This window comes from Peromyscus eremicus, unplaced genomic scaffold, assembly GCF_949786415.1.
Source record: "Peromyscus eremicus unplaced genomic scaffold, PerEre_H2_v1 PerEre#2#unplaced_219, whole genome shotgun sequence".
Classification (NCBI taxonomy): Eukaryota; Metazoa; Chordata; class Mammalia; order Rodentia; family Cricetidae; genus Peromyscus; species Peromyscus eremicus.
Window position 1 is genome coordinate 204461 of NW_026734455.1, and position 9796 is coordinate 214256.

A 9796-nucleotide genomic window follows, 5' to 3' on the forward strand; every position below is an offset into this window, starting at 1 on the left:
CCTATCACCTTCTGGAGACATCCTAGGAACACTCCAATCTACACAGAGTTGTCATGGGCAATTATCCCATGTAGGAGGTACTATGGAAACTTCATCTTCTCTAGGGACTTCTGTGTATTGACCTTGTGCTCCAAAGCCTCTGTGACTTTTCTCTTTACAACAAGGGAATCAATCAATGAGAAGCAACTTCTCATTGACCACAAGGATCTGTGGGTTCCTGCCTATCTACACAAGGGACTAAAGGAATGTCCACATCTACACAAAGGGCCGAAGGACATCCTCCATCTTCTCAAGGGCTTCCAAGCACATCCTCACACACACAAAGTACAGTAGCACATTTACTGTCTATGCCAGTGTCTTGGGGACCTATCCACCTTGCCCAAAAGATGGTAGGAACTTTGAAAACTGCACAAGGGTCTCCAAGAATTTCTATAACTGCACAAGAGTCTCTAGAACCTTTGCCACCTCCCTGGGAGACTCCAGGATATTCATCATCTGCACCAGGTGCAGGCAAATCTTTGACAGCTATGCCAGGATTTGTGGTATCTGATGAAGGGACTCTGAAGCTTTCCCTATCTACCCAGGCAAACTTGAGTCTTTTCCTTTCTTCCCAAAGCCTTTGGGAAGCTTCCCTGTCTGTAGAAGGGACTTTGGATCTCTCCACACATACACTGAGTACTCTAGGACCTTCTGTTTCTTCCCAGAGACCTATTGAGACTTTGCAGTCTGCCCAAAGGGGTCAACAAACAGATTCATCAGCTGCAGACTCTTTAAGATCTATGCCTTCTTCAAAAGGGTACACGGTAATTTCTTCATCTGGACAAGAGACTCTAAGATCTACAACATCTTCACTAGGACCTTTGGTAATATCCCTATCTGTTCAAGTGAGTTCAGGACCTTTGTTATCTTGACAAGAAGCTGGAGGACCTTGCCTGCCTTCACAGGGAACTCCTGAAGTTTCTACATGTACACATGGAGATCTAAGGATATCCACTTCTTCAATAGGAGATTTTGGGTCTTCTCCATCTACTCCTGTGACTATAGAATCTTCTTCACCTGCCCAAGTAAATTTGGGAGTGTCTCCACCTGTATCATTGTCTCTGAGACCTCCCCTCTCTGCCCAGGGTGTTCTAGGAACATCCACATCTGCCCAAGGGGCTATGAAATTTTTCCCAGCAGGCCAGGGGAATAAAGAACCTTTGCCATATGCCCAAGACACGGTGAGACTCGAGTCTCCTTCCCTGGGAACTTGGGGACCTTCTCAATTTTCCCAGGGGAAAGAGTCTCTAGGATATTCACCATTTGCCCAATGGTCTCTAGAAACTTCCACATCTTCCCACAAAATGCTAGGCCCTACTTATGATCAAGGGACTGTAGCAAAGTTTCCATCTGTCCCAGGAGATGGACTTTCTCCCTCTGCTCAGGGCATACTGCAAACTTTCCCATCTTCCCACATTAGTCTAGACACATTATATGTCCAGAGATCTGTAGAGGCTTCATTAGATGTGCACGGTGCTCTATCACTTCAGCCTCATTGCCCAGGGTATGTGGGATTTTCCCAACATATTCAGAAGACATCACAAACTTTGCCATCTCCCCAAATGGTTCCTAAATTTTCTGAGTCTTCATCAGGGACTCTAGGCAACTTGTCACCTCTCCCAGGTTCTCTGGAACATTCAGTATCTGCCCAAGGTGCTGTGTGCCTACATGACTCTGACCAACCAATTCAGGCATCTTCAACATCTCTCCAGGAAACTTTTAATTTTCTCCATCTTCTGAAGGTTCATTGGACCTACTCCACTTGTACCAGGGACCTTGGAATCTTTATTATTAACCCAATATTGTCTGAAATTGTGTAGATCTGCCCAAGGAGCTCTAAGACCTTCACCATCTCAGAAAGGGTGTTTAGGAGATTCACTATCAAACCAAGGCTCACTGAGAAATAACCATAGTAGCACAAGAGTATATAGGACATTGAAATCTTGATCAAGGGTCTCCAGAAACTTCCACAACTTCCCAAGAGAATCTTGGCCTTTCTTTAGCCCAAGAGACTTTAGCTTATTCATCAAGTGTTTCAGCATATTGTGGAATTTCCCAATCTTCAGAAGGTACTCTAGGAACATCGCAATCCACCAAAAGTGCTAGGGAAACACCATCATCTGCCCAAGAGTCTCCAGAAATGTCCACATCTTCCCAAGAGGATATAGTCCCTTCTTTAGCCCAAGATGCTTTAGCACATTCATCATTTGCTTCAGGAGATTGTGGAATTTCTCAGTCTTCAGAAGGTACTCTAGGAATATCACCATCTACTCGAGTTGCTAGGGAAACCACCTCATCTGCCAAAGAGCCTCCTGAAATTTCTACATCTTCCCAAGAGTATCTTGGACCATCTTCAGTCAAAGAGGCTTTAGCACATTCCTCATCTCCTCCAGGAGAATGTGGACTTTATCAATCTTCAGAAGGTTCTCTAGGAACATCACCATCTACCCAAGGTGCAAGAGAAACACCACCATCCATTCAATGTTATACAGAATCTGCATCGTCTACGCAAAGTGTTTTAGGAATCCAGGCTCCTTTGGAGGGGTCTCTGTGTCCTTCCCAATTGCCACTAGAGACATCAGAAACTTTGCCATCTTACCAAGAGCTTTATAAGACTTTAGAATCTGTCTCTAGGTTTCTGGAAACTTTGGTCTCTGTCCTAGAGTCCATGAGACTTTCCCCTTCTGACCAAGGTGCTTCGGGCCCTTCTCTCCTAGAGACCCTGAGACTTTCCCCATCTGACTAAGGTGCTTTGGGCCCTTCTCTATCTGACAAAGTGATACTGGGATCAGGAACAATTCCCCAGGAAACTGTGGAATCTTCTCTATCTGATCAAGGGTCTGTGAAATCTGCCCCATCTCAAATGGGGCCTCTAAGACCTTCACTAACAGACCAAGGTTTACAGGAAGTGTCTTTGGATGAAAAGGTGACTCTACAAGATTCACCACCTCAGAAAATCTATTTAGAAAATGCGTTGTCTACACAAGGGGCTCTGGGACTATCCACATCAGCACAAAATTCTCTTGGACATTCATCATCTGCTCAAGCATCTCCAGATACTCCCTTGTCATCCCAAAAGTCTCCAGGTCCTTGTTTGGACAAAGGATCTTTAGGACAGTCATCATCTGATTCAGGGGATCTCAGACTTTCTGGATCTACCAAGGGGACACTAGGAACATTGCCATGTACCCAAAGTACTCCAGACATACCATCTTCTACCCATGGGATTATAGAAACTTCACCACCTTCCCATGATTCTCTAGGAATTCTACCTCCTTTGGTGGAGACTCCTCAAACTTCCCCCCTTATGCCAGACACATCAGAAGTTTTCCCCCTACCAAAAGATTTGTAATATATCAGACCAATCCCCAGGAACTTCTGAAACCTTGCTATCTACCCCAGGGTCTCTGGGACTCTCAATATCCACCCAACATTCTGTGGGATATTCTGTCTCTGAAAAAGGAATTTTGAAACCATCAATATCTCCTAAGGAAACTCTGGAACTTTCTTCATCTGAATAAGGGTCTATGAGACCCACTGCATCTTCATCTAGGACTGCACTATCTTTCTCAATACAAGGTTGTCAGAAAACATCCTCAGGTGTACAAGGAGATTCACCATCGCACCAAGACTGTGTACAAAATTCATTGTATTCACAAGAGACTCTGGGACTGTCCACATCAGCAGAACTCTCTTGGACATTCAACATCTGCTCAAGGGTCCCCAGATACTTCCTTGTCATCCCAAGATGCTGCAGGCCCTTGTTTGGACCAAGGGCATTTGGGACAGTCATCATCTGATCCAGGAGATCTTGAACTTTCTCAATCTGCCCAGGGGACACTAAGAACATTGTCGTATACACAAAGTGCTCTAGAAATATCATCTTCTACTCATGGAATTACAAATATTTCACCACCTTCTCAAGATTCTCTCAGATTTCCACTTCCTTCTGTGCAGATGCTGAAACCTTCCCCACTTTCTCCAGAGACAATCAAAACTTTGTCATCTACCAAAAACGTTTGTAAAACTTCACAATCAACATCAGGGAATCTAGAATCTTTTCCATCTGTACTAGGGGCTCTGGGACTTTTGAAATCTAACCAAGGTGCTCTGGGCCCTTCAGTATCAGATCAAGGAAATCTGGGACCATCAACATCTCTCCAAAATACTCTGGAAAACCCCAAACCAGCCCAAGGGCTTCTAGAACCTATGTCATCTACCCAAGAATCTGTGGGTCCTTGCATTTCAACAGAGTTTCTGGGCCTGTCCATTTGTGCACCTAGTGACTTCATTCTTATTCCTTCTCATGGAAACTGACCAAGACATTGTTGCCCTTATCCAAAAATAAGCCCCAGACTTTCCAATTCTACCAAAAATGTATCAAGACATGTCCCATTTCCTGCAGGGGATATCAGATATTCCCTTTTAGAACTTGATAGGTTAAGATCTATTCTTTCTGCCAAAGGTAGGCTCACATCTACAGTGTATGCCCCAAAGGACTCAAGTCCTATCTCTACTCCTCAGAGGAGTGTTCTACCCCCAACATCATCAGAATTGAGCTTCAGTTCTAGTTCCATTCCTAAAGAAGATCTCAGGCATTCTCCCTCTCCACGAGGTGGCGCCATACATTCTAAATCGAAGAAAACAAAATCAAGACATGCTTCTAAAGAAGCAGGCCTCAAATCTGTCCCATCAGAAGATAGGGGTTTCAAAGTTCATCATTCTTCCAAAAAGAGAGGCAAAGCTTCTATTTCTAATAGAAAGGGTGTACGGCTTAAGACTGAGCCCAAAGAGAGTCTCACCACTTCATCTTCTGGTAAGGGAGACTGCAGATCCTCACGATCTCAGGAGGAGGGCTGCAGAAGTTCTCCAGCTCCCCAAGGCATCTCTAGACATTCCAAATCTACCAAACCCAAATTGGAAAAGGCCCCCTCTGACAAAACAGATGTTCATGCTTCCCATTCAGAGCACGAGGGATATAAACACTTCTCTTCATCAAAAAGTCAGCTCAGACATTCTTCTTTGGCCAAAGGGGACCAGAAACCAAAGCCTACTCCCCAAAAGAACATAGAACCTTTCATCTGTACAGAAGGGGGCTCGGGAACTACTCCCTCTCATAAAGAGAATCTCAGACATTCCAGCTCTCCCCACGGAACTTCCAGCCATACTGCTTCTACTACAACCAGGAAAAGACTCAGAGATGTCCCTTATACTAAAGAAGCCATCAAAACTTCCCCTGCACGCCAAGAAAGCTTCAACTCATCTCTGGATGGAGACAGTCCCAGTGGGAGTGTCACACCTTCCTCATCACCCCAAAGCAGTGATGCCAGACACCCTGTTTCTACCAAGGAGGGCTTTAGACATACTCTTTCTGTCCAAGAGGGACAGAAACCTTCCACTAGTTCCAGAGAGGGGCTCAGGGCTCTGTGTCATGTCCAATGGGATCTCATAAATTCACCGGTTACAACAGCAAGTGCTACACCATTCCCTGTTTCCAAGGGAAATTCAGACGCATGCCATCTCAACTAGGGGACATGAGATCTTCCCTCTCTTACCAAGGGACAGGCACAGCCTTCTAATATGAACACGAGGCCCCCATATGTGACCCTTCTGTCCTAGGAGGCCACAGATAGTCACATTCAATCTCACGCAGTCTCCAAAGGACCATGCTGCAAAAAGGAAGCTGGAGTTCTAAACTCTCCCCTCAAAGAGGTACCCCAACTTCTCAATGACTTTCCCATGGCCACCCTGTTCAAGGCAGCCTTAGAATGGTTCCTTCTGAAAGAGAGAAATTCAAGCATACCCAATCTCACAAGACGACTCTCTGATGTATTCCTTCTGACCAAAGGGAAATAGGTCATGTGCCCTCTAATCAAGAGTAGGCCAGAACTTCAACTTCTGCCCTAACAAACCCCCGACATACTCCTCCTGCCCATGGTGGCTTCAGTCCTTACAAGCCTGTCAAATTGAAGTTCTATTGATGTTCATCTCAAGAGGGGAGCCTGGGCCCTACTCTCTCTTACCATGCCATCTTCAGATCTTCTTATCCACAAGCTGGCCTCATATATTCCCACTTTGTGTCCCACATGAAAAATGGGAGTTTAGAATGTTTCCTTGTCATCAAACATCTGTCAAAATTTTGACCTCCATTCCATGCTACCTCCAATTTATTTTAAGCATCAGACAGGCCCCCCTGACTATGAGGAAGGCAGATGTTTCCCTTCTGATTAAGAACAGATTACAGTTTCTACCTAGAACATGCTAAACAATCTATTACCCATTGAGAACAGCATGTGCTCCTACTGACTAATGTGGCCCTAGAATGACTTCGTCTGACCCAGAGGGAGAAAGGATCAACTCCCTCTGCCTAAGAGGCTCTGAGTGTTTCTTTTTCTAATCATCTGACTTCATGACCTCTGTGCAAAAATAAAAGGACCTGATGCCTGAAATCCTAGATCTTAAGAGTAACCAGCAGCACCCTAAACTCAGGAAATATATAGTTAACTCAGTCAGCAGAAATAAAGAAGCCATGCCCTTGCTGTTCAAAAGTAGGTAGCTGAATTGGTCAGGAGACCTAGCTGGGAACTGCTTGCTAGCATGTTGGAGATTGATCACACTGCTGCCTGCCCTGTGTGACATGGATGTCCTAGATTCCCATGAAGATTGGATAAGGAAATGTTCTGGGCTTCTCTAATCCCCAAATTGACTCTTGATGTGCCACTGTTCCCCATCAGACTCTTCAACCTTAGTGTCAATCCCTGTGACCAAGATTACTAGGCAAACATGTTTGTCACCAATGGGACCTCACAAAAGTCTAGGTTTAGATCAGATGGCAAAATATAGAAAGCTAAAGCTAATAGTCATGCTATCTATCCAGAAGATGATTGTCAGAAATGCAATGTTCCCATCATCTATTGATGGATACGCATAGATCAATAAAAACTTGAGGAAACATCAAATTCCAGACAACCCCTCATTGTGTTCCAAGAGTGTTGTAATTGCCTCTTGTAATCTTCCCAACAGTCAGTGTAATAAATGGATCATGGGAGCTGCAAAGAACATTTGGAAGCACATGATGCACAACCACACCATTCTCCTACCACCTAAGGTAAGCTAGGCCATTCCCTTCTGCACAATGGGGTGATTTGATTAAACATGGCTGGGCACTTTCTGTCTAAGCAACGCAGTTCAGAAGGACCCTCAGAAGTTTCCCCCTCTGAACATGAGCTCCCCAAATTGTCCCTAGTCTCAGGTCATCACTCGTCATGCCCTTTTGATGATGGGTTGTCAGAACTTGCCTTCAGTTAAAGGGGTCGTCAGGTCTCTCTGTTATTACAAGTAATACCCAAGAACTTCCCTTTCTGTCCAAGAAGGGTTATAAGAATGATTGTCTTTTACTATAGCAATCTCAGCATTTCAATTTTGCCCAAGGGGACAAGGATCAAAGGGTCCTCAGAGCATCCCCCATGTGCACGTGGGCCTCCAAATTATCCCTCTAATGGAGGGCCTTAGATCTTTTCCCTCTAACCATGGCCACTAGGATGTAGGGCCCTGGTCTCCTCCCATATTGAGTAAAGCCGTTGCCTGCTTGCCGACCTTGACCATATGTCCTCCCTATTCTAATTCCCTGCCGGTATCCACCCTCCTGAATGCTTTAGGGAAGTTCCTTGTTTGTGTATCCTGCATATTGGGCGTTAACAGCTTAGATGCAAGAATGTAGAACATTCAGTAGCAAACTTCTGCCCTCCGGGGATCCGCCATTGTGCTGTAAGCCTGTATTTAAGGTTTCCTCCCTCTTTCAATAAACGGCATTTGGCATTTGGCATTCAGCTGAGGCAAATGACCCGCTGTCTCTTGTCCCTTATTTTTTAATCCACAGCCCCTCGCTCGGACATGGTGAACGGGTGACAGTAACGCGGGTGTTACCGTTACAAATGGAGGTTCCTACCGAGATCCGAGAAAGAAGGGACGAGCTGATGGACACCCGAAAGGTAAGGCTGGCCAGCAATTTAAAGAAAAAAAGAAAAGATAAGGGTGAATTGAAATGGGTGCAGCTAGTTCACAGTCAGTTGATTGGACTGTTGAAGCAGGAAGGCACCGAAGTTAAGAAAGGGCAAGACAGCTAAAGATTTTAAATAAAAAAGGAAATCTTCCCAATAGAGAAGAGGGAAGGAAAGGAAATTTCCCCTTAGAAAAGGGAGAAAAAATTTTAATCAAGAAAAAAGGATTTTCCCGGTAAAAAAGGGGAAAAATTTTTTGAAACTAGGCCTAAAGATTAGGGCCCTGTAGAGGAAGGATGAAGGAAAGAGAGAAGCCTCTTCCCAGTGGTAATGGAGGAAGAAAAGACTTTTTCCAATTGTAGAATTTTCAGGATAGCTGAAACTCTGAGCTCTTTCTGCAGTGCAGCATCTGAATTACAAAGAATCGGCAGGTAGGCCTCATTGCTGCTGGCTGAACAGCAAGAGAGCCCAGAGGTTAGAAGTTCTGCTGTCTGTTTGCTTATTTTGGTTCAAATGCTTTTTATTTCTCCCTCAGAGTGGGAACAATTCAATATTTAGGATCCCTTCGTGGGAAATGTTTTTCTGTTTTTCCCTTATGGTGGGAATAACTCATTAGGTAGTCCCTTCATGGGAGTAGGAAGTTTAAACATGAGTTTGTGTGTGCGGGGCGCGCGCGCCCAGCGGCGGCAGTGGTGGACATGCACAAGATAGCTCGGAGCGGCGGGCGGACAGGTACAGGCCGGTGAGAGGTGGAGCTGCAATGGAGCGCGGCCCAGGCGGGCACCAGCACTAGAGCCTGGGCACTGGACGGAGCCAAAGCTAAGCCACAGCTTCAGCTTGCTCCAAGTGAGCAGAGAGAGGCCCAGGAAGGGACTAACGCTAAAAGTTTAAAAAGGCCAGGAGAGGGACTAGCACTAAAAGTTTAAACCGGCCTAACTTCTGGTGAAAAATGGTTTCGGTCAGACATGGAATGCTAAGTCAATGCTGTTGAATTTCCAGGGATATTAATTATTCATTGTATAAAGGATGTTCTGTTCTTTTGATTGTCTTAATAAATGTTTGGATTCTCATGGTAGATAAACTAAGGAACAGAATTCATAATTGTGAACTATGTATTAGGTATGCTCTTGTCTGTTGATCATTACTGAAAATTTGGCCCTGCAATTTAAGTTGCTTTCTAGAAATTCTTGGTTTAATTCTATAGAAATATAACACCTGAAATGTATTGGGTTGTTAACTTATTAAATAATGTTGCTAAGATAAACCCATAAGTAATAATCTTTTACTGATAAAGAGGTTACAAAATTATTTTTCCAGTAAATAAAATACAAGTAAATTGTTTGGTCCACATTGTTAATATTTGGCAATTTACATTAATGTTACTTGGAATCTGTAAAAAAGGATCCTCTTTTTAAGATTTTATAAAAATACTCAGAAGTATTACCTAAAGTTACCTCTTAATCCTGTAGAGACTGTATTTAATGCTTTTATAATTGGTATATGTAAAAAGGACCATGAAAATAGAAGCTGGTGATAAAATTGCTCGATTAATATTGCTTTCCTATTTTAATTGCAAAATGGCACCTATATGTATAACTGGAGGCTTTGAAAGTATAGGAAAAAGGTGTTTTGACAAACAGTTATCAATGATAAACAGCCTAAATTAAAAATAAAATTATATGGGATTGAGATTAAAAGATTACTGGATTCTGGTGCTGGGCATATCTATAATTTCATAAGAATCCTGAGATCCCAAC